The sequence below is a fragment of the Lutra lutra genome, chromosome 6, assembly GCF_902655055.1.
Source record: "Lutra lutra chromosome 6, mLutLut1.2, whole genome shotgun sequence".
NCBI lineage: Eukaryota > Metazoa > Chordata > Mammalia > Carnivora > Mustelidae > Lutra > Lutra lutra.
This window is the reverse complement of record NC_062283.1, coordinates 52,867,160-52,894,439: the sequence shown is the minus strand read 5'-3', so window position 1 is coordinate 52,894,439 and position 27,280 is coordinate 52,867,160. Positions and strand designations below refer to the sequence as shown.

General features: G+C 42.7%; 1 protein-coding gene and 1 pseudogene across 2 annotated transcripts in view; one reads left to right on the top strand and one right to left on the bottom strand.

Moving 5' to 3' along the window:
- ELOVL5 (ELOVL fatty acid elongase 5) overlaps positions 1-27,280 on the bottom strand; it is a 76,193-nt gene that overhangs the window by 31,171 nt on the left and 17,742 nt on the right. The window contains exon 2 of one of the 2 annotated variants that reach the window (XM_047732819.1): positions 3,058-3,125. The exons of the other annotated variant lie outside the window; for it this stretch is intronic. The gene's annotated coding sequence lies outside the window, so the exon portion shown is untranslated. The remainder of the gene's footprint in view (positions 1-3,057; positions 3,126-27,280) is intronic. 2 annotated transcript variants of the gene reach the window in all.
- LOC125103341 (uncharacterized) lies at positions 23,421-23,617 on the top strand (annotated as a pseudogene).

Sequence of the window (27,280 nt, the reverse complement as noted above, 5' to 3'; positions counted from 1 at the left end):
GGCAAAATTGGTTTTATTAACTAAAGTAAGCTGTTAATCATTTAATGATACTTCTCTTTCTTGGCTTACGGCACTGAAGTATGTGTGTTCTTTGGCTAATTTCATGGATAAACTTCCCTTCATCCGTGGACTCTAGTAGTTACAACTGTGTCAATCCAGTCAGCAGTGAGACAGAGACCACCAAGAACACTTAGAAAGTAGTAGTTACCAGGGTTCTCTTCTTACCTGCCCCTTCCACCCTGGGTTGGGGGTGGGGACTGGGGTGTGCAGGAAAGGTACTGACTCCCTCAACCCATGGCTGGAAACCAGGAAGCCACCAACCTCTATACATCCAAGTGCCAACAATTATACAAAATCACAGTACTAGGTCACTTCTGAAATCCTGAAAATTATACAGCTTTTTAATATACTGTATTCCTAAGACCATTCTGGTTCTGATCCATTTTCCTGCCCAAAACTGAACCTCTTCAGGGGACAGAAATTCTAGAAGATCTTGAGAATTGGTTAAGCTTTACATTTCCTAAGCAGAATTCCTCTTAAAAAGGATGCCATCCATTTAAGGATGCTTTATCTATTCAAAGTCTAGCAGCTGGAAAATAATTTAACTGTATCTATTTTTTTCATCATCTACTGAAAATCACCTAGAACAAACACCATGTTTTTGTGAAATTGAGATCATTCTAATAAAATGTAACTTTATCTGTGATGGATGGTAGACCATGTATATGGAGGTCACGAGGTCCCCTTCATCCTCAATCAAAAGCAAATAGGCACAAGGAGGAACAAGGTTATGAACACCCTGACTACTGCACTGAGTCACTGATGGACAAGCTGTCCACCAGGGACAAATCCACCTTCTTCCAAAACATTTTACATCTAGATCCTGCTTTTACTTAATGAATATATAGCTTATGAATGGATCACATTACACATATAAAAATCAGGTATTAAGCACAAAGGGGCTGAGAGCAGGTATACAGGATAACAGGCTGGCAGGTGATTAGGTGGGTAAGTGCTGGGCTCTTCATCATACCACTTTTTTTTTTTTTTCCTTAAGATTTCATTTATTTTTGAGAGAGAGAGAGTATGTGCTCATGCATGAGCCAGGAGGAGTGGCAGAGGGAGAGAGAGAAGCAGACTCCCTGCTGAGTAGGAAGCCAGATGTGGGGCTCAATCCAAGAACCCCAGGACCGTGAGCTGAGCCAAAGGCAGATGCTTAACCAAATGAGCCAGCCAGTGGCCCAAGACCACCTAGGTTTGAAATCCATTTTGTCCACTTACTAGCAATGTGACTTTGGACACGTTATTTAACCTCTCATCTGTAAAATGGTGGCAAATGTACAGTAATTGCCTCAAAGATTAAGAAGATCAAATGATTTAATACACATTAGATCCCTAGAGCAGTGCCAGGCATGCAGTAAGTCCTCAATAAAGGTGTTCTGCTGTAGGTCCGCAACAGGTTCAACTCCACGAGGGATACTACCATTGATGGCTGCTCGTGCTTCTCAGCAGGGGCACTGCTGGCCTTCTGTCCCTGGTCCCTGTGTACTCAATGCCATCAGTGAGCCCCTAGTCATCCTGACATCCTACCCACAACGTCCCCTTCAAGGCGGACAGCAATTGAAGACGGGTGAGCTGACAGCATCACCCGAGAAAGGAGCTGTTAATAGGAGGCAGTAATCAAGGAAAACAAGGCTGAAATGAATGTAGTGATTAGATTCATAAATACCAAGCACCTACTGTGTACAGAGTGTTGCTGAGCAGGGACAGACGCAAAGGAGCATACCTAGAAACCTAGAACAAACTCGACATTCACAGGGCAGAAGGAAGCCTGGGGCTATAAACCGAAAACAAAACCAAGCTCATCCAGCGAATGAGTGGGTGTCAGAACGGTGCATACTATAAGAAGCTGTGTACTTAATACTAATAAGCTGTCAAGATGCCATTCAAGTAACAGTAACATGGGATCTAGCATGAGGAAAAGACCTGACAAGGGAATCATTCTAAATTTTAACCAAGAGACCTTCCAGAGAAACTGTAACCAGTTTTGTTTTTTGTTGTTGTTGTTTTAAATGTGAGGAGGATATAGAAAAGGTGGAAAAAAGTAGGGGAAAAAAAAGTCAAACATGACAGGGAACAGACCTGTGGGAGAGAGTTGGGAGGTGGGGAGAACATGAGTGGTCTTGGAAAAAATGAGGCCCAGGAACTGGTATAACGACCCATCATTGTAAGAACAATGCCTAGGACAGCGTTCAGTTTGAGAATCTAGGCTAACATCACAGCAACAGAAAAGCAGCTTGATTAAACATAAGGTAAAATTTCAGTCCAAGAATCCTGAAGCCAGCAGCAGGTTACCAGAAGAAACTGTGAAATTTAGTATTTGGAGATATTCAAGAATTCTGTGACAAGCCATCTGTCTGAGCAACCCCAGTCTAAACCCATCTTGAACAGAGGCCCTGAGGAAGCTGGCAGGCCCAGGAGCACTCCTGTGACTCTCTGAGATGGAACATCTCTACAAAAGCACACACAACATGCGATTTTCTCTGTAACAGCACATCTGTTCTTAGACTGCATTTCTTCTTCACGTGAGAATTCCTGTCTTGGGTTGGCAGAACGTCTCACAATCAAACTTAGGAACACATGAAACAGCTAGCAAAACATTCTCTGCAAGAACATACGTGGAGAATAGGCAGGGAGGAGTGTGTTACTCCTGAAATATCCACAGGGAAGGGGGTGAAAGCATGGGCAGAGATGGTCCCTGGCACACAGGTCCTGACTCAGTGGAGTGCTGGTCTGTGAACCACAGGCCTGATTCTGGGCTGGACTCTCCCATGTGAAAGGTTCCCCCCAAACTCTCCCTCTACGCCCACAGCTGGACGTGTACGGTAATCCTGTCAGACACAGGTGTTTGTTTTTACCCAGGTTACCAAGAAACTGTCGTCAAAGGTTTACTTTCATTATTTACCCAGTGTCAGCTCACATTTCTGTCTGGCCAGCCAGGTATCTGGCAGCTGTCCGTACCATGTATCCACTTTTTCACTCCCGCCGTCCACCTACCAAGTGCCCTCTATGTGCCAGGCACACAGGCACTGAGGGACGCAGAAGGAACAAGACAAAACTCCATGCTGGTGGAGAAACACACACGTATAGAATCTGTTATGTAAAGATCTTGTTATCAGCAAGAAAGTAATACAGCAGGGGCCGGGGGTGGGGTCATGGAACAGGATCCACCTTGGAGAATGTACAAGGCCGCCCTGATGTACAAGGGCACTCACTGGACAGCAGACGCCTGAACAGACAGAGCATCGAGGCAAAGGGCATTCCAGTTAGAGGGATAGGCGAATGCAGGAGCCCCAACGCCAGCACGTGCATGGCATGTTCAAAGGCCACAGGCCAGGCCGGGGGAGAGGGGTAGTGAATGGCAGCAATGCGAGAGGCCTTCTGTCCCCCACTCCCCGCCTGGCACCCGGAGCTCACTCGGTGGTGAGCCACAGAAAGCAACCACATGGCACAGCTTGCAGAGAGCACGTGGCCAAAAGGCTGGGAACAGAAGATGCCAAAGCTTAATTGCTCTCACTGCCACTGTCCCCTCATCCTCCTGGCTGCAGGCTGCTTGCCAGCACCATGCCCTTTTCCTCACCTCCCTTGCTAAGCCACAGGAACAGTACAAAAGGTCTCAGCAAATGAATTCTTCACAGCCAGGCGGGGCCGGCCCACCCTGCTGGGTGAATTGGGCACTTGCTGAGAGTCTATGGGCCCAGCTCTACTCCTTTATACTTCTCTAACGGAACAGGAGAGGCAAACAGCCCTGGAAAAACCCTGGACTCTTTGCTTAGTGATCTGCGATCATGAGAACGATATGACCCACTTTGCACAAGACATTCAACTGTACTGCCAGGTCTGTGGGCGGCTGGACGGTTGCAGTCCCCCCTCTGCCAGGCTGCCCGTGGGCCAGAAACACCCCTTTCTCAGTAATCCAAGTCACCCTACCGGCAGCTTGGGCAAGTTGGGCCAAGTGGGATACAGCTGCTCCGTACAATTGTACTAGCAGGGACCAAGCCCAGGCACTGGGCCCACGGTAGAGGAGCTCGGGTCCTAAATGAAGCAAAAGAATAAGCCATTCTTTGATCTGGCTGGTTCCCCAGAGACAGGAAAAGGGGGTGGTCAGCACCTCCCAGGAACCAGATCACACTGACACCAGGCCGAGCATTGCTTCCCCAGCCTCTGTAGCCCTAAATCTCTGATGCCCACTCAACCTACAGGGCTTCTCAGAGTTGGTCACGATGGGAAGCAACAGGATCTGTTGAAAAAAAAAAAAAAAAATTCTGTGACAGTATTCGAAGTATTCACTAGTTCATTCATAGGCCACACAAAAAATAATGACAATAAAAATGGGATAAGGGTAGAAATCAGAGACAAGTAAATTAGAATAGACTGAGGGGCTCAGTCAGTTAAGCATGTCCCTCTGGATTTCAGCTCAGGTCATGATCTCAAGCCCTGTGCTGGGCTCCGCACTGAGCGTGGAGTCTGCTTAAGAGTCTCTCTCTTCCTCTGCCCCTCCACCACCCACCCCCCAAAAAAAGAAAATAGATTTTCCTCTTTTATGCATATTTTTCAAAGGATACTCTTAGTTGCAAGCCACTTCCCACTATCAAATTCTGGAGTGTTTGTGGTAACCATGCGACTGTATTATAATTGTGCCTCGCTATAAGTATCTCACGAAGAAAACTAATTAACGGGGTCTGGTCACTCCCTTAAATTAACCTAGATTATGAGGGTGTGAGAGTTCAGCATACCCATATCCAAATCAAATATTTTTTAAGAGATTTATTCACTTGAGAGAGAGAGAGCACACACACAGGCGGGGATGGGGCGGGGAAGGGCAGATGAAGAGCGGGAAGCAGACTCTCCACTGAGCAGGGAGCCCAATGATGTGGGACTCGATCCCAGGAACTGAGATCATGACCTGAGCTGAAGGCAGACACTTAACTGACTGAGCCGCCCAGGCACCCGGAATCAAATATTAATTCTGTGTCCTGGGACAAGTTCCTGCCACACATACTAAGAATTACAGGACTGAGGTGTGCTTTAGGCCTGAACACAAGAGAAACATTGCAACCACCACAGAATGAAATGCAGAAACCTGAACACACTGATGTAAGCAGAACACAAAAGGGCAAAAACAGCATCCTCCGAAAAGAGCCCTGCTCATGTGGAAAATCCATCTGTCAGCTCCCTCCAGGAGGAGTATGGCCAGGTGAATCATCTGTGTGAGGTTAAATAAGCATTACTGTGCTCTTTGATCTACTATCAAAGAGTTTGCTGGAGGCCTGTCTGAAAAAAGACACCGCACTAAGCTTTAAGCAAATCAGTTGCACCCCCCTCCTTTCCATTTGGCTCTTAAGAGGGATCACAAAATATGAGAGAATGGTGGGGATGGGGTGGTGGTGACAACAGAAGGGTGCTGGGTTAATGAGAGATGGCATAGAAAGTTCTTCCACCGTAGCTCTCAAGACGAGTTTTCGGTCTCACTAAGAATGCAAACGCTATTATCTTGGCTGTTTATAGCTGCAGCGGGAGAAAGCTGGAAGGTTGTTTAGCAACTGAAAAGTATTAAGATCTTAGGGCAGATGTTTTAAAAGACATCAAGATTTTTAAAAATTTACTACAGTAAAGAAAGTTAATTTCCTAAACTCACAGGTAAGTAGTAAAGATCTGCAGGGTCAAGAATTGGCTCTTCCTGCTGCTAAGGTGGCGATAGTAGGCAGCAGTCAGCTTGCTGTGATAACTCCCTTCCCTGCAAAATCAGTCAAGTCAGACATGCCTTTTGGCTTACAGATGTATTTACTGCAGACATTTAACTACTGTTTAGCAAAACTTCCTCATCACATCTGGTTTTATTTATTCTTTGACTTGTCATAGTTCACGTAAAACTGAGTCAACTGAGCTGACGAGCTACCAGGGGGTCAGGATGAACCCTCCCTCCACTTTCTCTTCTCCTACCCATTCAGCTCTTTAACAGTCAACTTGGGTTAGGCACGCATGGGAACATTTCTTCGAGCTGACTGCCAATAACACGAAAAATTAAACAGTGCTTTAATTTGGTAGTCACAACACTCTTTCCTGAATTTAAAAAGGTTTTTCTAGGTTGAAAAAAATCAGCTCCGCAATGAGAGGAGGAACATAAACCATACCTTGCTCAGCAATGTTAAAATAAAAAATATAAAAACTGTCATAAAGACCATAAGGGGAAGAATACCTAAGTACTAGCAAGCTTTCAGGTATGAACGTAAACTGACGAGAATTCCTTTAGAATGCTCACATTTAAATAAATGACAACTCTGGATTAAATCTTGGCTCAAGAGAAATTATCTGCCACATCAATAGTGGTATTGTCAGTCTGCCAAGGCACAAATCTATGCTTATTCTTTTGTTTTAAAAGATTTTATTTATTTGAGAGAGAGAGAGAGAGAGAGAGTGAGAGAGAGCATGAGAGGGGAGAAGGTCAGAGGGAGAAGCAGACTCCCCATGGAGCTGGGAGCCCAATGTGGGACTCAATCCCCGGACTCTGGGATCATGACCTGAGCCAAAGGCAGTTGCCCAACCAAATGAGCCACTCAGGTGCCCTATGCTTATTCTTTTTTCCTGTAGAATTTCCATACTTTCTAGCCTCCATTCTAAGGGCATAACAAACTCTGACACAATCATGTTATCTACCATACATCACACATGTAAGAGAGAACACAGTCCTATTTGGGGCTTTGGATAAAGAACTGCAAAATTAGGGCACTAATACGCACTACAAAGGATGGCTTTGGGTTAGCTCCATGGTTAAAGAAAGCTGAACAGCTTCACTCTGGTGTAGTGTTCAATGTGCGGGGGGGGGGGGGCGGCGGGGGAGATGGATTTTAAATGTTGCAATAATCAATTTCCCTTACTACAAAGATTAGATAGGTTAAAAAAGAAGTGCCCAATCTCCCACTCCTTGGGTGCCACCAGTTAATTAAGAATTACTATTTTAACCACTGCTGGAGAAGAACAGTCTTCTAAACCAGTGGAGTCACCCCAGTGGCTTTGTTTTTAAGTCAATCATCTGTGGGTCTTTCCTCCCTGCTCTCCCTTAGTCTTCACTTCCAACCCCTTCTCCCAGGCCCAGATTAGATGATACAAAGACTCTCCGTTGGCCTCTTGCAGCTCTGTGGTCTTGACAACTCGTTTAGCACATATCTACTTCAACTTTGATAGGACTTGGATATTTATTTTTTCAGGTATTATGGGAACACACACTGTACATCCTTAGGTAAAGCCCAAATCCCTCAAAGGGTAATTTGTTCTACGCATTCAACAATTATCTATTGGTGATACCATCAATGAGGAGATACACCTGCTATTATGAAATAGAAGAAGGGAAACGGCATCATGCAGTGATACACACGAGCCCACAAAGGGAGCTTCCTGAAACACGGACTAAGTCCTGCTTACAGAAGGCATTCCCCAGAGAAGAGCTCTTCAGTGCTAGGGATTCAGAGCTCTAACAGAGTTGTTCTCCTCATAAGGTGTGAAAGAAACTATAACAAAACACCAAAATGATTAACAGTCCCCCCCAAAACAGTGGTAGGGAATTTCTTCCTCACTTGAGAAAGATTATTTCTCTACTTTGGAAGGCAATACATAAATATACTCAATCTGAGAAATTCAGATGTAGATCATTTTTTCAGCAGTGGGAAGAGGGAGAGTAACATTGCCTTCAAACTTTCTTCTAGGGCAATTCTTGTTCACAGCTCAAGAACAGAATGTGCCAACCAATTCAAAGTTCTTCCCGCGGTTCTCAGGAGGGGGAGAAAAGGGCCCCACACACCATCCCACTTAACCGACAAACATTTGGAGAGGGGTTCACTGAACAAAGTTACTCTGGTAGGACACCTGCATTCTCACTTGTTCACAGAAGAAGAACGGGTGAGGACTTCGCTCAGGTGAAGCGCAATGTCGTGGGAAAAGACAATGCTACTCTACACACAGAACTCTCCTGGCTGGGGGATGAAGGCCAGATTGCTGCGGACGGACTTGGAACTCTGTTCTCCCAGAGTTCTGCTGACAAGAAGTAGTTAATCCCCACAAGGCTGCAGTGAGAAACAAGGCAAAAGATCAAGCCCTGGGTTTGGGTCATCCCTGTGACTGCTTTTATTCCTGTGCTCCCAATAAATCTCACAGAATGACTGCCTTTCTCTCTACTAGTCACCTGAAAGGGGGCTGACTCACTGAATTCACAAATATTGAACAAGCGCCTACCACGTGCCAAACAGCTTACTGCCATATCGGAAAATCAACAGATGCAGATACACTACAGATCTACTACTGATGCAGACATGACCCCATCTTCTTGAAAGGTATAGCAGTATACACTGTGCAAAGACACCTGTGAGTCCGTCATTTATGGGGAGCAGTGGTTAGGAGCACACAGCTTGGGAGCCATACAGCTTGGGTTCAGACCCCTGCTCCACCACACTAGCCATGTGACCTTGGGCAAGTGACTCACCCTTTTACGCCCTGGTTTTGTTATTTATAAAATAAATGTAATTACCGGGGCATCTGGCTGGCTCAGTCGGTACAGCATACGACTTTTGATCTTGGGACTGAATTCGAGCCCCACGATGGGAGTAGAGGTTACTTAAAAAATAATATTTTTTAAAAAGTAATTATAGTACATTCCTCCTGTGATTAAATACATACCAAATACTCAGACTGGCGAGTGCATGGCACACATTATAGGTTGCAAACCTATTTGTATTACTTATACATTTGTACATTTGTATTATCATCTTACAAAGATCTTTGCCATTACCAAATTCACATTCAATGGTTTTAAGAGTTTTGCTAAGCCATATCAGAGTTCCCTGGAAGGGCCATGGGCAATGAAATGTGCCCACACCCACCACTCACAGCTCTGATATTCTCTATTTTGGATGAATCACATGTCATAATGATACTTGCAAATATGGAGATGTTTGAGTCTCTAGATAAATTCCTCTGGAATGTTAAGGGGATGTTGCCATTGACTCCTCTGTGGATGGAAGAGAAAAATCAATGTTCAGACCTTCTTCAGCAGTGTGTAGGAGGTCTGTACCTGAGATACCTTTTTTATACTTCTAGCAACTAGCACATGGAAGATGCCCAATAATTTATTCATTTACTAAAACTGTAAAAGTGGCTGAGTTGACAAGTCACAGGAGTTGGGTGGAGACAGAGTGTGAGGCCAATCTCCTACCCTATGATTTACTGATCTTAGAACAGCCCATGTAGGGGCACCTGGGTGGCTGAGACAGTTAAGTGGCTGACTGTTGGTTTCAGCTCAGGTCATGATTTCAAGGGTCTTGTGATCAAGCCTCACGGCAGGCTCCACGCTCAGTGGGGAGTCTGCTGGAAGATTTTCTCCTTCTGTTCGTTCACCTACTCATGTGAGTGCTCTCTGAAATAAATAAATCTTTTAAAGAAAAATAAAAACAAAAACAAAACAGCCCACGTAAACGTTCACAGAAGCTTCTTCATATGCTTATTAAAAGGATGGTGACAATATGTATCAATACTGTTTGAGTTCATATCTATGAGATAATTAATTTTATTTTAAATAACATTGTCAAAAAATAAATAACATTATCAAGTTAAGAAACCAAACACCAGTTTTATCTACCTAAGCTACTTAGTAACAGAGGTCTCAGGGGGCCTTCCCTAGAGGGGAAGATGATGGAAAAAGGAGTGGCAAAATCCTCCTTGCCTCCTTTTCACATGCCCATCACCACACTTCCACTCTATCTCAATCAGTGATAAAATTATAGGCTTACTGTTTAAATGATGGGATTATCAGTTACACTGTAATTATCTGTTCATTCGTTCACAATCCCAATTAAGCTCTAAGCTCTTCAAGGGCAAACCTCTGACTTCCCATTGTAGCTGCAGAGAGCCTGGATCATGCCTGACAGGTGGCTGATTACTGGTTGAAGCCATGAATGAATGACTCCAGGCCTTTCAGAGTTTCCTTTCGAAGAGCACTCAAATTTGTCTGCATCAAGAATCACCTAGAAGCTGTAAAAAACAGACACCGTGATCCCACCCCTAGAAACTTCTGGGACCCACTCCTAGAAATCTAATTCAACAGTCTAGAGGCTGAGAAATTAATCTTTTTGAAATGTTATTTAGATGAACAGCCTTCTCTGGGAACCAGTGCCACATATGTGTATATATATGTGATATTATACTATATACAATATATTTTATATATTCATATATAAATGTTAATTATATACAATATATTATATTTTATATTATAATATTATAAACATGTATGTTGTTATATATTTTTAATATATTCTTTTTTAAAAAAAGATTTTATTTATTTGACAGACAGAGATCACAAGTAGGCAGAGAAGCAGGAAGAGAGAAAGGAGGAGGCAGACTCCCAGCTGAGCAGAGAGCCTGATGTGGGGCTCGATCCCAGGACCCCGGGATCATGACCTGAGCTGAAAGCAGAGGCTCAACCCACTGAGCCACCCAGGCGCCTTTATTTTTAATATATTCTATAAAATAATATATATTTATTATATATATGTATTAACATATATGTAAATTAATAAATCGGGCTTTTGGATGCCAATAAATCCCCTGCAGTTCTTGAAGTTCTGTCACCCAGACAGTATCCATATATTGCATTACACTGACAGAGTCTAGACAAGGGCTGTGGTCTCAAGGACAAACTATTTTTCATTCTAACAAATTTTGTTACAATTCCCTGTTTGCTCTAACTCCACCAGCCAGGAAAAAAATAACAAAAAAACCCCATTTCCTTTCAACCCATCTCTCAAGCTGAATGAAATAAAACTCCATTAGGTTAGAGACCAGTTCTCCCACCTTTCAAACACTATGTTACGTAGGACACATCACATACAAAGAGCATGCATTAAAGGAGCCTAAGTTCTATCCCCATTCTGGAATGTCTGTCAGTAAGAGAGAACCCTCATCTCTAGCACCACCTCCAGAGCCAGGTGGCAGTGGTAGTCAAGTCGGTAAAGCTCAGTGAGGACAGGGAACGTCTCTCTCTTTTGCTCCCCGTATTCACCTACTGTGATTCTGGGCACACAGAAGGAATCTCATAACTACTTGTTTCGTCATCCTGAACGGGCAGCATGGGAAGCCACTGACTGGCTGCCACCACCAGAAATCACGGCACGTACTTGGCCACAGCCAACTGTGTATATTCCTTGGAAGGGGACAAGGGGCAGAATGTGGACTGGCTGAGATGTGGGTGCTGCCCTGGGCCTTGTTATCATCAGTCCTAAATGGAGCCTTTCTTGGTGACTCCATTGCCTGGATAAGATGGTCAAGGTTCCCGTCAGCGGCTCTGGTGTCATCAAAGGCAGCCTCTAAGATGCCCGCTGCCAAACAATCCCACTACTACACTGAATCAGGGCTGTGGGTATGACCAAAATAGCAAAAGGGATGGTGTGTCACTTCTCAGATCAGGCCTGGAAAAACACTGACTTCCACCTTGGTCAGTCCCTGTGTTTCTGTCTGTTTTTCAGATTGTGAGCCCTGGAGAATGCCAGCTGCCAGGTTGTGGGCAGTTGTACGGGGGAGGACAGCATGGCAAGAAACGGAGGCCCTCTGCCAACAACCTTGAGTGAGCCTGGTAGCTGCGGACAGCTGCAGCACCACTCCGGCTGCATCTAAGACCCTGAGCCAGAAGCCCCGGGCTAAGCTTCTGTGGGATTCCTGAACCTCAGAGACTGGAGGGACATAGGTGATTGCTGTCTGAAGCTGTAAATCTTACAGTAATTTGTTCCTCAGCAACAGAGGCAAGGCTTAGAAGCCAACAGGTCAGTGAGGCTGATAGCAGAGGTTCTTCGAAGTCAACACTCGTCCTCTTGCTGGCTTTCTGTATGGTTAGGACACATGACCTGCACTAGTGGCAGCCTGGCCCTAAAGAACAAATGCTCCCTCTACCTTGACTAAACTAGAACTGGAAAGGCAATGAAAAGCACTGTTTCTAAAGTACAAAATATGATTATGAAAACAATAAGAACACTACAATTACTAGAGTGAGGGGGAGCTAACATTTATTATTTATTTATAACATTTATTGATTACTACAGATCCAGCTTTTCAAAGGCTCAATAAAGATTTATCCTCATTTTTAGATGAGGAAACCAAAGTTCAGAGAGTTCAGATAACTTGTTCAAACAACAAAAAGGGCCCTTTACTTATTCTGCAGATTACAGACTTGGGGTGGCCAACTGTCCTGGTTTATTGGAACTCAAGGGTTTCCCAAGTTACAAAATATATGGGGTGGGGGAACAAACCAATCCCAGGAAAGCCCCAGGCACACTGAGAAGGGCTGGTTACTCTACTCTGTCCACGTCTTGGGTGCTATGCAATTCACCACAGCTGACTTTTTTTTTTTTTTTAATGTACATTTAAAGCTATCATTTTGTCAGTTTATGTATTTCAAAATGCCACCTATGAAAATGAAAACCACAAACCTTTCTATATCTCAAAGTACCCAAGACCATTCTTTTTCCTGTAAAAAGATAAACTGCTGTTCTTAGGATACAATATAGCATAGAAATTTTTCTACATAAGAGTTTCTGCAAACATTTGTTTCAAAATAGTACCCGAGGCCAGGAATGACAGGTAGGTACTTGCCCCGGGCCTCTGTAGGCCCTTGAGGCCACCAGCACAGCTCAAAGGGCTGCCAGCCAGATGGGATGCACTCCTCCCAGGGTTGCACAGCAGGTCAAGTGCTCTGGCTGGGTGGAAAGCAGGTTCACAATTTCACAATTGCCTCTGTGCTACAGAAACCCGGAGATAGCCAGCCTGCACCACTGAGAAATAGCATGCAAAGGGTTTCCATATGTTAGGAGGGCCACCCAGCAGTAAGTTAGCATTGCTCAAACAGCTCTGGCCCCACCTCTTAATAAGATCCACATTCACTAGGATGACTACAAACATACAGACAGACAATTACAAGCTGGTGAGGATATGGAGAAATTGGAACATGCACACATTGCTGGTAAGACTGTCACCTGATACGTCTGCTGTAGAAAACATTAGGCAGGTCCTCAAAAAGTGAAACTCAGAGCTACCTTAACATCAGCAATTCTACCTCTAGGCAGATACCCAAGAGAAATGAAAATATATGTCCACATAAAAACCTGCACACAAATATTCACAGTGCCATCATTTACAATAGCCAAAAAATGGACACATCCCAAAAGTCCATTGACTGATGAACAAAATATAGTATATATACATCCACACAACAGAATGTTCTTCAGCCATGAAAGGAAGGAAGTATTGATACACATGTGCTACAACATAAATGAACCTGGAAAACATTATGCTAAGCAAAAGAATCCAGAGACCAAAAAAAAAAGGTCACATATTGTATGACTCCATTTACATGAAATGTCCACAAGGGACAATCCATACAAAGAACACTAGTGGTTGTCTGGGGCTGGAGAAGGGTGGGAGCGGGAATGTAAAGTGCTGACCTATATGGTGTTTTTGACGTTTAAAAAAAAAAAAAAAAAAAAAAAAAGCTTTGGGATTAGATGCACTTAAAATAAAAATGTTAAAAAAGCTTAAAATTTTTTAAAAAAAGCTTAAAAATTTCACATACTCAAGCCCACTTCTAGAAATCCTTATACTAAGGATATAAAAGCAGATGTGCATTACAGTTTATCTACAGGACTGTTATCAGTGATGTAACAGAAGAAAAACAAAGGGTGGGGTGGTTTAAATATCCATCTAGAAGTACCAGCTAAATAAACTGTGGTACAAGCATACAATTAAATATTAAGCTACCATTAAAACAAAATTATTGGTTATTTATAGAAGTGAAAACTTATGTTCACATAAAAACCTATACTTGGTTCACAGCAGCTTTACTTGTAATAGGCAAAAACTGGAAACATTCACGCCATAAAACATTACTCAGCAATAAAAAGGAGCACTCTGCTGACAGACATTAAAATCTGGATGAAGTTCCAGAGAAGTATGCTGAGTGAAAAAGGCCAATCCATTTATATAGCATTTTGAAAAAACAAACTTACAGAGGTGAAGAAGAGAGGAGTGGGTGCTTGGGGTCAGAGATGGTGTGAAGGCAGGAGGGAAGAGATGTGGCTAGGAAGTCTGTAGCTTGACAGTAACAATGTAAGTATTGTGCTTGTGACACAGAACTACAGCTCTGCAGGGGAAACTGGAAAAAAGGTACTTGGGTTCTCTATTATTTTTTGTAACTGCTTAGGAATCCAGAATAATCTCAAAAAGTTGAATAAAAAGAAAAAGATCCACACTGGGGTGCCTGGGTAGCATAGTCAGTTAAGCGTCTGTCTTCAGCTCAGGTCATGATCCCAGCATCCTGGGATCAAGCCTCATCCATGCAGGGTTCCCTGTTCAGAGGAGAGACTGCTTCTTCCTCTACCTCTGCTCCTCCCCACCTCCTCCACACTCGTGCTTATTCTATCAAATGAAATCTTTTAAAAAATCCACAAAAATGAGGAAAACAAATAAGCAAGACTAAGCATTTGATTAAAAAAAAAATTCAAATACCATCCCCTACACCCCCACCCAATCCAATGACACATGGCTGTTGTGACTTTCTGTGTAACTGTAAAGGAAAGTTTGTTCTGGAAAGGAACTGTCTGAACTGTGACTCCATTCATGAAAGCTTAACCTCTTGACCAAAGTGCTGGTATTTTAACTAAGTTTAATTTCCAGTCTAATGTAGCTTCTTGGTAAATGCTTATTTATATCCAGACTACTCAGGCTATGGGGAATACTGTTTTGATCAGTGTCAAGTTCTGATTCACTTCAAGGAATCAGAGCTCACATAGGCCAGTTTTCATAGAATAAGAAAATCACTAAGTATATTAAATAAACTCTTCCTTGGGGCACCTGGCTGGCTCAGTTGATAGGGCAAGTGACTCTTGATCTCAGGGTTGTGAGTTCAAGTCCCACACTCAGTATAGTGCTTACTTAAAAACAACAACATCAAACCAACCAACACTAATAAAATCTCCCTAAATAAAATTTACAATGATTCAGAGGGGTTCTGTCATGTTTGAGTGTTTCAGAGTCAGAATTATGAATACCAAATTCCATTTTTCAGGTCTGCAGATAAGCAGGCATAGATAATTTGGATAAATCTGTAAATACACTATGCCTCTGTGGTTTTAAAGAAGTTCCAACAATCAGTCATTTCCTTGCCACTTTCCATTCTCATAAATGGAATGTAGGAAACTTCAGATAGCAATCGCTCAGAGCTGTCAGATTTTAGATGTTTGATATTAAGAAAAGCTTACTGCACTATGAAAAATAAAAACTGTGCTTTCCTCTATTTTTTGGACCATTTTCTCTTCAATCCACTGAGAAACAAGGAGGTTCAGAAGCACTTGTGTAATGCGGGAGAGTCCCCATCATCATGCTTCTGCCATTCACTGGGGTGTGGGTTGTGCACCCCCCACACGTGAGCTGGGCAGTGGCTCTTTCTGCGGCAGACAGGAGGGAGTCATTCAACTCCCACAGCTCTAGAGAGGACATGGGCACTCCAGAAAAGGCTGAGATGACTTCTCCTGTAAGCCTCTCTGGAAATTCTCCAGCAAGATTAGATCTCTTCCTAGCAATGCTTTTCTTCTTTTCACCGAGTGCTACTTTCAACAAATGTGCCACTGTGTTTAAAACCCCCTTGACGACCATTAAAGGTGAAACGCTGAGAATCAGGCCCTACAGTGATTACATTTTAGTGGAACTGCAAGTATTTTAGCAAGTCATATTTAATGTAACTGAATATTCCAACTGGCTAATAAAAAGATTTTCCCTTCATTTCAATTCTCCCCAAGTACCAGTTTTTAACTCTGAGCTGTCATAAAAGCCAGGTTGCTGTAACAAAATGAAAAAAGGGAAACCAGCGATCAAATTAACATGAAGTCAATCAAGTGCCCACCTACAGCCAGAACAAGGGAGAAATGCTAACAAGTCCCAAAATGAAAATGAAGGACATAGTTAAGGAGGAAAAAAACAAACACCTGTTTGTATATAGAACTTATAAAAATTCTTTCCCGGAGAAGTCTATCAGGTGAAAATTTTAGGAAAAGAATTTAGGTTGCAAAATGGCTTGTATCATTGTTTAACAACATGCCTTTACAGAGCACCAAATGTGTTTATGGCCTTGTGGTCGCTGGTAGAGAAAAGAGAACATGGTCCTCTCCCTGAAGCTCCAAGACCTAGCTGTCATCCAGTCGAAATCCACATCTTTTAGTTTATTTCAAAATACAAATTTAGCACAAATCAACAACAGCTCAACACCTCTCCCCCCACCTCTGAAAGGCAAGAATGTTTAACTGGTGGTAGGAGGAACACATATAAAATGATATATAATATCCCACCTTGGTCAGGAAAAGCCATCACATTTTCTCTATAGAAACAAAATGAAAACAACTATTTGAAGAAAATTAATGTGATTACAGAAGCAGTGACATGTTTAAAAGGTACTATGTTTTTCTCCAGATTTTTTTTCACAGACATGAACAACTTAATACATGCCACCAGGGAGGAGAAGGGAATATAGAGTGTCCTAGTCCAGGCAGCTAAAACAAAATACCATAGCCAGGTGGTTTAAATAACAGACATTTATTTTTCACAGTTCTGGAGGCTGAGATGTCTAAAACAAGATGCCAGCAGACTAAGTTCCTGAGGAATGCACGCATCCTAGGTTGCCAACACCCATCTTCCAGCTGTTTCCTCACAAGGTAGGGACAGAGGGCCCCTAGGTCTCCTCTCTTCTCTGAAGGGTACTAATCCCATAATGGGCATACTCATGACCTCATCTAAACCTCATTACATCCTTAAGGTCTCACCTCCAAATATCAATATATTGGGGTGGGGTGGGGGGGACAATGTGTTAGAACTTCAAAATATGGATCTGGTGGTGGGGGACATATACAAACATTCAGGCTAGAGCAAAGAGGCAATTTTCCATTTAAGACCTAACAGGAATGATTATATTACAGTGTCTAAAGACAACTGCTGCTTTTTAAAAACCTGGTCTCTTAGGTGAGTCATTTTCATTCATTCAAGTTATCAAAACACATAATCTCTATTTGACAAAAGGGCTGTGTTCCAGATGTTAACTTATAAATGAATCTTCTGGTTTTTGGAAAATTCTATTTTCTATAGAAATAACATTCTATTAGTAGTTATTATTAACCATTTGCAGATCCCACACCAACTGTAAAAATCTGATGAAAGCAAAAAAGAGACCTTTTCTCTATCCACAAATGATAAAACTGACATTTAGAGTCTTCCAAATCCTAGGGATCCCAGTCCCCATATTAGGAACCCTATGTTTAAGTGGTTGACCTATCACTTAGAAGATCTTCACTTAGAAGATCACCAGATGGGCCCTCTGCCACTTAACTCATCATGACGTGTCCCCTATAGGACTATAGATTCTCAGTATTTCTAGGAGAAAATATAACCTGTGATATGTATAATTTGAGTTACAATCCTGTGCTCTGACACAGCACTGTAACATAGGATACTTGGAAAGCTGCTCACCTGTACAGACCTCAGTTTCCTCATCTATAAACATGTGCACAGTAATGCGCAATACTCCTGGGGTGGTGGTGAGGATTAAGTGAGGTTATCTACAACACCCCGCATGGTGCGTGAGCACCTTCATTCCTGGCAGCAGCAAACATCCATCAAACATCTATTTAATGCACTGTGACAGAGAAATCCACGAGACAGTAAACCTGCCTTCAGAGAGGTCAGAGTCTAGCAAAGGGAGAGAGAAGTGATAAATAACTGTAATAAAGTGATAGAGCTGCTTTGACAAAAAGGATGTGCAAGGGAAATGGGAAGATAAAAAAAGAATAGTCAATTTTACATAGGGACAAATGGGTCAGATGAGGCTTCAGTATCATGTTTGGGTTAAGGCTTGCCAGGGGAGGATGGGATTAAGGGGAGGAGAGAGCAAAGGGAAAGAGGATACTGGAGAAGCAGGGAAGGGCTCTACTGTTTATTTGAAACTGGGGAGGTGGGGTGAGAGTGGGGGCTGTGCGGGAGCCTGGAAAGAAGGTGAGGTGAAGGTCACGTCACTTAGAAAATCACTGCTGTAGCCCCCATCAGAGGCGGAGGACATCGTTGGGCCACACTGGGGAGGGAATGCAGGGGCCAGAGAGAAGAGTTGTCCAGAGGTGGGCCACGTGAGAGAGAGGTAGGGGTCCAAGCTTCTGGCTTCCCACTCCGCACCCTGGATGGGGTACTGCCCAAGAAGTCAGGGAGCACAGGGACAAGCAGTCTGAGAAAAAGGAACAGGAAAAGCTCTGACCATCTAAAAATGTACTGGTCCAGTACTAATCTTATTAATCACAGATCGATTATACAGTTCCATACGTGCCTGCTGAGTTAGGAAGCTCCCCATACAATCTGAATGCCTGGAGTGCAAATTACTGAAAATTCACTGAACTGACATGTTCTCTTATAAGGGAACCATTTGGAAGGTGAGCTGTGCACTGAGTTCATAATGTTAAGTGTTAAAGTTCAAGCTTATGCTGGGACTTTTGTTTTTTTTAAGATTTTATTTATTTACTTGACAGAAAGAGAGATCACAAGTAGGCAGAGAGAGGGGGGAAGCAGGCTCCCTGCTGAGCAGAGAGCCCCATTGGGGGATCAATCCCAGGACCCTGAGATCACAACCTGAGCTGAAGGCAGAGGCTTAACCCACTGAGCCCCCCAGGCGCCCCTATGCTGGGACTTTTGTCACATATTTGTTTAGAGACATATACTCATGTCCTAAAAACAACAACAACAACAACAACAAAAAACAGACCAGCAATGCTCTAAGATGAATTACAACACACTTCTAGAGGCTGAATTATTTAGCAAACTGCTAGTTCCTTTACTAAATGGTTTGCTAACGATTGCTCTAAAGGAGTTTCTCAAGTCACTTTCCCATCACATCAACATCTAAGAGAAGCTAACAATCATGGACAACCTAACCAGCCCACCATTTCAAATGATTTTTTTCTTATTTTCAAGCCAATTTCTTTGAAGATCATAATGATTATAACAATAGCAACTAACACTCAGTCCCTACTATGTGCCAGTAGTTTTTCTGCTATAAATTTACTAGGCTTGTCTCAATTCTGTCATTCCTTCACACATCCCCCCTGCACAGAGTTCACTGAGGCAGAGGGCAGTTGAATCACTTATCCAAGGTCAAACCAACAGCAGACAGAGGGACTCCAGAGCCTGCTCCTTTAAGGGCCACACTTACTCCCTCCCCGATGTTACAGTAAAAATAAAAAAATGTTTACTGCAGAAAAATCTGTCAAGTTTTTTTTGTATCATTTTATTTGATTTTATTACTATTATTTTTTTTTAAAGACTTTATTTGTTCATTTGACAGAGAGATCACAAGTAGGCAGAGAGGCAGGCAGAGACATAGGGGGAAACAGGCTCCCCACCGAGCAGAGAGCCTGATGTGGGGCTCCATCCCAGGACCCTGAGATCATGACCTGAGCCGAAGGAAGAGGCTTAACCCACTGAACCACCCAGGTGCCCCTATTTTACTTTTTAAAAATATTTGACTTATTTATTTAACAGACAGAGATCACAAGTAGGCAAACAGGCAGGCAGAGAGAAAGGAAGGGAAGCAGGCTCCCCACTGAGCAGAGAGCCCAATGAGGGGCTCGATCCCAGGACCCTGAGACCATGACCCAAGCCGAAGGCAGAGGCTTTAACCCAGTGAGCCACCCAGGCACCCCTTTTTTGTATCACTTTCAAGTGAAAACAAAAAGCAACAAGAATGTGGCAGAATCCATGTTCCTCTTCTACCATTTACTAGCAGAGTGATGGTGGACAAGTTGACCTCTGACAGCCTCACTCTCCTCACCTGGCATATTCCCTTCAAATGGGACTAAAAATAATACCTTCAGATGAGATGGTTCATGTAAAGCATTTAGCATGGAGCTATGCTAATATTCCATAATAAACATACAAATATTTAAAATATGAATCTTTCTTTTTTCTATGCTTTAAAAAAGCACATACCTGCAATCCTGCATTTTGACACTGTAGTAATCATCTCCTTCAGAAATCTGAGTTCTCGAATATTTACATAAATGCTTTAATTATTCTCCCTATTATCAGTCATTTAATCTGTTTCTAATTTTTACTATTCTTAAATAATACTGCAATGAACATCTTTGCACATAAAACTTTAGCTCTATGTTCTTTCCTTGAATGAGATTCCCAGAAAACAGCCATTTAGGTTGAAGGGTCAACATATATTGCAAAATTTCTTTGCAAACATTTTTACCTATCACATTCCCACCAGCATCGTCTACGGGAACAGCCTATATAACTGCATCCTGGTCAAGGACTAGGTAATCAATCTCAAGGAAAAAAGATTTTTCCCCCTAAGTTAGTCTAATATAAAATGCTCTGTGTGTGGCTGAATAAACACCGAATTATACACGGAAAATCTGGATAAAGAGTCGTTTCCGGATAATGCTCAAAACAGAAAAGGAATAATGAATACTGTGTATCCTCCACTTCTAAAGGATTAATTTGTGAACATAATAAGCTGATATGTGTTAAGAGGTCACTTATGTTAGGAATCTTTATTTCTTTCAGATTATTAGTTAGTGGAATTGTCTGCATGCCACAAAAATTCCCCCTCAAACCAAGGAACTAAGTCTAGTTACCAATCCGTAAAACCTCTCGGAGAAGCATTCCATCTTACATAAACAATAGTGATCTTCGGGAACAAATGTGGATTTTAAACAGCATAGTTAAAGCATTTGTTGTCTATTTTGTCTAGGGACATGGACCTTTTTTTTTTTTTTTTTAAACTGACTCTACTAACCCAACCACAAGGGAACCCCTATAAAACAGTAAATTTGATTCTAGTAAGATAGGCTCATAACATTAGCTTTAAAATAACTAAAAGTTTGGGGCGCCTGGGTGGCTCAGTAGGTTAAAGCCTCTGCCTTCAGCTCAGGTCATGATCCCAGGGTCCTGGGATCGAGCCCCGCATCGGGCTCTCTGCTTAGCGGGGAGCCTGCTTTCTCCCCTCTCTCTCTCTCTCTCGCTCTGCCTGCCTCTCTGCCTACTTGTGATCTCTGTCTGTCAAATAAATAAATCAAATCTTTAAAAGAAAAATAACTAAAAGTTTAAAAAATCCAAACCCAAAACCACCCCAAATGTTCTATGTATTTAACAACTTGAAGAACGAAGACTTACCAATTGGGTTTTTTTTTAAACTGTGTACACCATTTTGCAGAAGATAGGCCATTTTTGTTAATCAGTAGCAGAGTTAGCCAAATTCAGTTTGTGTCATTACTAGTTTTGTCAATAAAGCATCATAAAACAGCCTGATTTTTCTAATCCCATGTAGAGGCACTGAGTGAGCAGTCAGAAAAATACTCTGGCTTACAGAGAAATTTGATATGCATTTCACAGGACACAAATGAGAAATCCCAAAGAGTTCTCTTGCTGGACTTTTCACTCAATCACCACATCCAGAATAAGTAAGTGGCACAGGATCCAACAGCTTCAATTTAGAATGAATCAACTCCTACTTGGGTCACAAAAATCCTCATGATGACAAGTGGCACACTGTCCAAGAATTCCTTTCCTTTCACAAAGAAAGGAAAACTTGTTCAGCAAAATGTCAGGCAGGCACCAGGATAAGCTATCCAAGGTCTAATAGGATGAAATGGCATTAACTCCATCCTCATTTGTTCCAGCATCAAACAAATCTTCCACCATTATAGACTGTAACGCCTCACTAATAAGTTAAGAGGATTTCATTATGAAACCATAATATTCTTCCTTTAGAGAGACCCTGGCTTCAGGATGGTAACATTATTAAAAACAGAAAACATGACAATGGTAATCATAATTGTAACTAACACTGAACACTCAGTGCTGCTAAGCAGGCTACCATGCACTTCACATGCACTGTTTAATCTTCTCATTAGCCTTGTAAAGGGCTATTTTTCTCACTTTCCAGAAAAGAAAATGGAGGCTCACACACCAGTGTTCTTTGCGCACAGACTTCACTGAGTCTGTACCTGTTGTAGGGGCGTCAAACCCTGGTCCTCTGTTTCTACAACTTGAGCTTGTAACTGCCTCTCTTTGCAGCAACATTACACTAAGTTTAACTTAGCTAGGAAATTAAGCAAGTGCATCAAAATAGCAACTCACAAGTACCTGTAACACACTGCTGGGTACTAAGTAATAATGTACTGTGGGGAACAATTTCTGCCCAAGGCAACCTAACACCAAGACAATGGTATACAACAGTGTCAATGGGCAGATGGTTACAACTGATGGCAGTGCTTCTGTGACACCCATTCGATTTGGGTTCTCTCCCCCACATAAATGAATCATCATAAAGACCTTGGTGTCCTGTAGACAGTATAAATAAGGTCCTATTAATCTCAGGTAGCAGGCCTGCTTAGAAATGACATAAAAGCAAATAATAATGATATTGTGATTTCAGCCATGCTGGGACTAAAAAAATAAGTGAAGACTTCTGGTAAGGGTGTTCTGGAGGTAAATGTGATAGGGAATGAGAAACGTGTCCATCATGTTTAGTACTTGTCAGTTTCTAGAGCAAGGATGAATAATGAGCTTTTCCCATATCCCTTTAAAATATGGATATGCAGGCATATGAAAAGATTATAGATATATCTTATCTCTAAATATCAATTACCTAAATTTGTTATTAAAATGCACATTAAAAACATGGGCATGGGGGCGCCTGGGTGGCTCAGTGGGTTAAGCTGCTGCCTTCGGCTCAGGTCATGATCTCAGGGTCCTGGGATCGAGTCCCGCATCGGGCTCTCTGCTCAGCAGGGAGCCTGCTTCCCTCTCTCTCTCTCTGCCTGCCTCTCTGTCTACTTGTGATCTCTCTCTATCAAATAAATAAATAATTAAAAAAAAAAATGGGCATGTACAGCTAAGAGATTTTAAAAAAAAGAAAGAAAACCAGGCCTATGGGAATGAGTTTGAAATAACTAGGCTTTGGCAAGACAAAAGTTGAGGGATGAGCTATCATAAAAACAAAACAAAACATCAAAATTTATTTCCAAAGAAGATAAAAAAGAAGCAGTAACTTGAGGTTTGACATATGAAAGAGCTTCCAGACATGCACAAACACTAGAAAAAGCCTGCATAAAAAAAAATCCCCCCCCTCTGGGAGTATAAATTAACCCAAGGCCAAAGACATTTTTCAGACACGGATAACCCTAGTCCACACAGACTGCGCTAAACTAAGTCTCCCAACTTTGCCCCACCCTCCAGGCCTACTATCTAAGGTGAAAATCCCATCCCACCGTTAAGTTCTTTCAGAAAGTAGCTTTGCGCAGTGGCAGTATCGTAGCCAATGAGGTTTATCCGAGGCGCGATTATTGCTAACAGAAAGATCAGTGTACAACTTCTTTTCCAAAATGCCATGTTTCCCACTCAATTTATGACTGACCAGCTTCTCACATGTTTAGATGTCCTACCCAAGCACAAAACAATTGATGGAAAGACACAGCAAAGTAGAGTCATCTGGGAATTATTCTTCAATCTGAAACGCACGTTCTAGGTTGCTACCCCTTATCGCATCATAAGCCAAATATATGATATTTATATTCAAATGCTGTGCTTTTTTTCTTTTTAAAGTGCCTATATCTTATCTATCGTTCATAGAAATTTACGAAGATTATAAGCCATGTGTAGATACTTATGCATGCGAATTATTTCCAAGTACTCTCTTGGATGGAGTGGACCTTAAGAGTCTGTAATTGTCTTAATGTAACTGGAATCATATACACATGGAAAGTTACCACCACAAAAGCACCAGGTATGAGGAGAGCCAAAGGGGTGAGAGCTAGGGCGAGGAAGCAGAGATCTGGGGCTGGGCCATCAAGAGACTTCCCCAGTGCACTGGCTTGGCCTGACACAAGATCAGTAGGTGTGGGTAGGCCAAGGAATGAGGCAGGGTATTCCAAATGCAAAGGCACGGAGAGAGAAGTGGGGTGCCATACTCTGGGAAGAACCACGATACTGGGTGAGCCTGAGGAACATCTCTGATTTTACCTCAACTACATCACGCAGCCCCCATAGCTGATCTGCAGGTGATAACACTACCTTCGCTAGAAAATCAAGTCAGCAAGGAGTTGAAGCACTGTCAAACCTGTGAGAGCCCCACGAACACTTGTTAAATGGATTGCTTCTGAACAGGACACTGGGGAACCCTCACACCAAGTGGCATGCGACCAGCTTATTCAGGATTTTTCAAGGCAGAAGGCCCAGGAGGCAGAGTGTGGATGGGTAGTTCACACTGAAGGAACAGCACGGGACGAGGCATGAAGGACAGAATAGGAAAAAGGCTCAGCACTTCAGTCACCTTCTCACCTGGTGATGTCATCCCCCACATTCCTTGTCAACATCCTCTTCCCACCTGTACCACAATTCCTGACAGCGGACTTCTAGGCGTTCACTCCCATCCATGCCCACACTGCGGCAGAGTATCGTTAAGCCACCAAACTTAATCAGGCCACTTCTGTGTAAGGCACCTCAACCGTGCCCCTTAATCTTAGATACAATCAACAATCCTTCACATTGCTTAGTGCCCTCTTCATGCACCAGCTCACAACAGCTTCTAGCTCAGCTTCTGCCCTTCCCTCCAGTGCTCTGCTCCCCAACCACACTCATTTCCTTCCCCCTTCTCCACTGCAACCTTTACTCTGGCAAATCCTATGCATGGAAGTGCCCTCATCCACCTGTCCCACTTCCTGTTTCCCTTTATTTATGCTGCAACCTTCCTATAACAGATTGGTCACTCTGGAGAAATCTTCCCTGACTCCTCCCCCAAAGCCCAAGTCTAGATTAGGACTTTCAGCTTACTCTCCAATCACACCCCAAATACACATGAACACCTACTTAGTATGTAAGTCCTCGAGCACTGGACCTGGTCTGGTCACAGGAACCCATGAGCTGTCTGTGGTATGCTGGGTTGTGATGCTGGGGAGCAGACTGGGGACAAAATGGGGAAGACTCTGAAAGCCAGGAAGTCCTTAAAACCTCATTCTGGAGACAGGAGGAGAGAGCTGGGCCCTGCAGTGGCTTTGCTGTCAGCACTGCTCAACTCTATTACTAATCTCAGCACCAACCAGAATGGCTGACTCAACCTCAAAGAAACAGAAAGAAACTCCAGGTCCGTCACCCTGCTTCCACCTGAGTGAGGAGCCCTGAGAGAGCAGCAGCACTGCATCAGTCCCCAGCAGGCCACAGCTGCAGAGCCTTCCACCTCACCTGCCTCCTCGGACACTTGGATCTGCGCACCTGCTCACCACAGCAAGCAGTTCTGGGTGACCCTGACTTATGAACACAAGAGATCACCCCCACTTTAGATGGGCTCCTGTTTCCACATCTATTCTCTAACTTGGGACCCCAAATTCACCCCTGAAATAGGACACTCTTTCCCCCTCTTTAAAGCAAGTTCCTTCCCACCAACCCCTCCTCCCCACTCCCCCCCATTGCAGTCATTTTGCTCCTGGTGATTACCACCACCAGATTCAGACCTCTGACCCCCCACCCTCACAGCTCTGGCCCCTGCGAGTGGCTCCCTGCTCAGAATGGACCTCAGAGTCAGCCATTCCACCAATACTCTCGATGCTGCGTCCACCTCTGCGAAGCCTTAATCCTATGGAACTCCAACTGGAGGAACTGTTGATTTAGCTGAGATTCGGGATGTGAAGATGAATTGTCATTTTTTACCTGCTACCACCTGGATGAACCTTGAAAACATTATGTTAGACGAAAGAGGCCAGATACAAAAGATTACATTTGTTGTATAATTCTATTTACATGAAATATGCAGAAGAGGCAAATACATCAAGATAGAACGATTAGTGGCTGCCTAGAGGCTGTGGGGGCAGGGAGAACAGAGTGACCACTAACAGGCCCAGGGTCTTCTTAGGGTGTGGAAACAATGTTTTGGAATTAGAGGCAATAGGAGCACAACACTGTGGTTGAACTAAACACCATGAGTTGTCCACTTTAAAATGGGTAATATTATGTGACTTTTCACTTCAAGAAAAGTTCATATATTTTTAAAAAAAATCATTCTTTTCCCTTCAAATTCATAAAGAGTGGCTTTCCACCTTCATACCTGAACTCTGGATCCTTTCCTGCCTCTTTCAAGAATTTATTAAACTCCCATTTCCTTTTACCTTCAATTTCCTCTGCCTATAAGATGATTCTTTCTGCTGACAAATCTGTTCAAGCCTCACCAACCTAAAAATCCTTCCCTTCACCTTGTTTTCCCCCTTAGACCTCACCTAGAAGCATCTCAAAATCTCATAAAAAGCAGCCAACATCAACAGTCTCCATTTCTTCAGATCCAACATTCCTACTAGTTCCCTCCCCAGGGATAAGGCAATCTACAGATAGTGAAACCTAACTCTTACAACACTTCTAAAACTGTCAAAATACACCAAAAAGCTCCTTTTGAAAACGAATGGACGAGGCTGCAAAAAAACTGAGGTCAAGAATGAGCCACGCATTAGTCATTAAAAAGAAGCTGCCAAAAACCCTTGGGGCTGCACTGCCCAGTAAGAGGGACATGACCCCCATGTGGCTATTTAAAAGTAAATTAATTAAAATTAAACTAAAAACTCAGTTCCTCAGCTGCACTAGTGATTTTTCAAGTGCTGAGTAACTGTGGCTACAAATGACTATTATAATGGACAGTGCAAAATACATCTCCTGGAAAAATCTTGGTATGTACAAATAGTGCAGTTCAGTATGTACCTGATGTACATCCTAGAACCAGCGGTATGAAGATTTTTCAAAGAATCCCCTAGAGTAAAATCAAGAAGAGGTGCATGCAGTGCTCACTGAAACCCAACTACAGTTCTACGTGATGAGACATTATACAAAAAAGGCCAGAGGGACCTTTCTTTAACACATGAAATTATGAAAGTTAAATGGAGTAAACAGAACAAGATGGAGAAGTGGGACGGGATGCAGCAAATTTTTATTAAAGCAAAAGCACTGTCCAAAATCAGCAGTTAAAAAAAAAGTCAGATAGGCAAACAGTATCAAATAGGTATGAACAAAAAAATAAATTCGCTATTTTTAAAAACTATTCCAAAAAACAGTCAATTTAAAAGCCCAAATATTAATGTATAAATAGCAAACAGAATGTGATAAATAAAAAAAT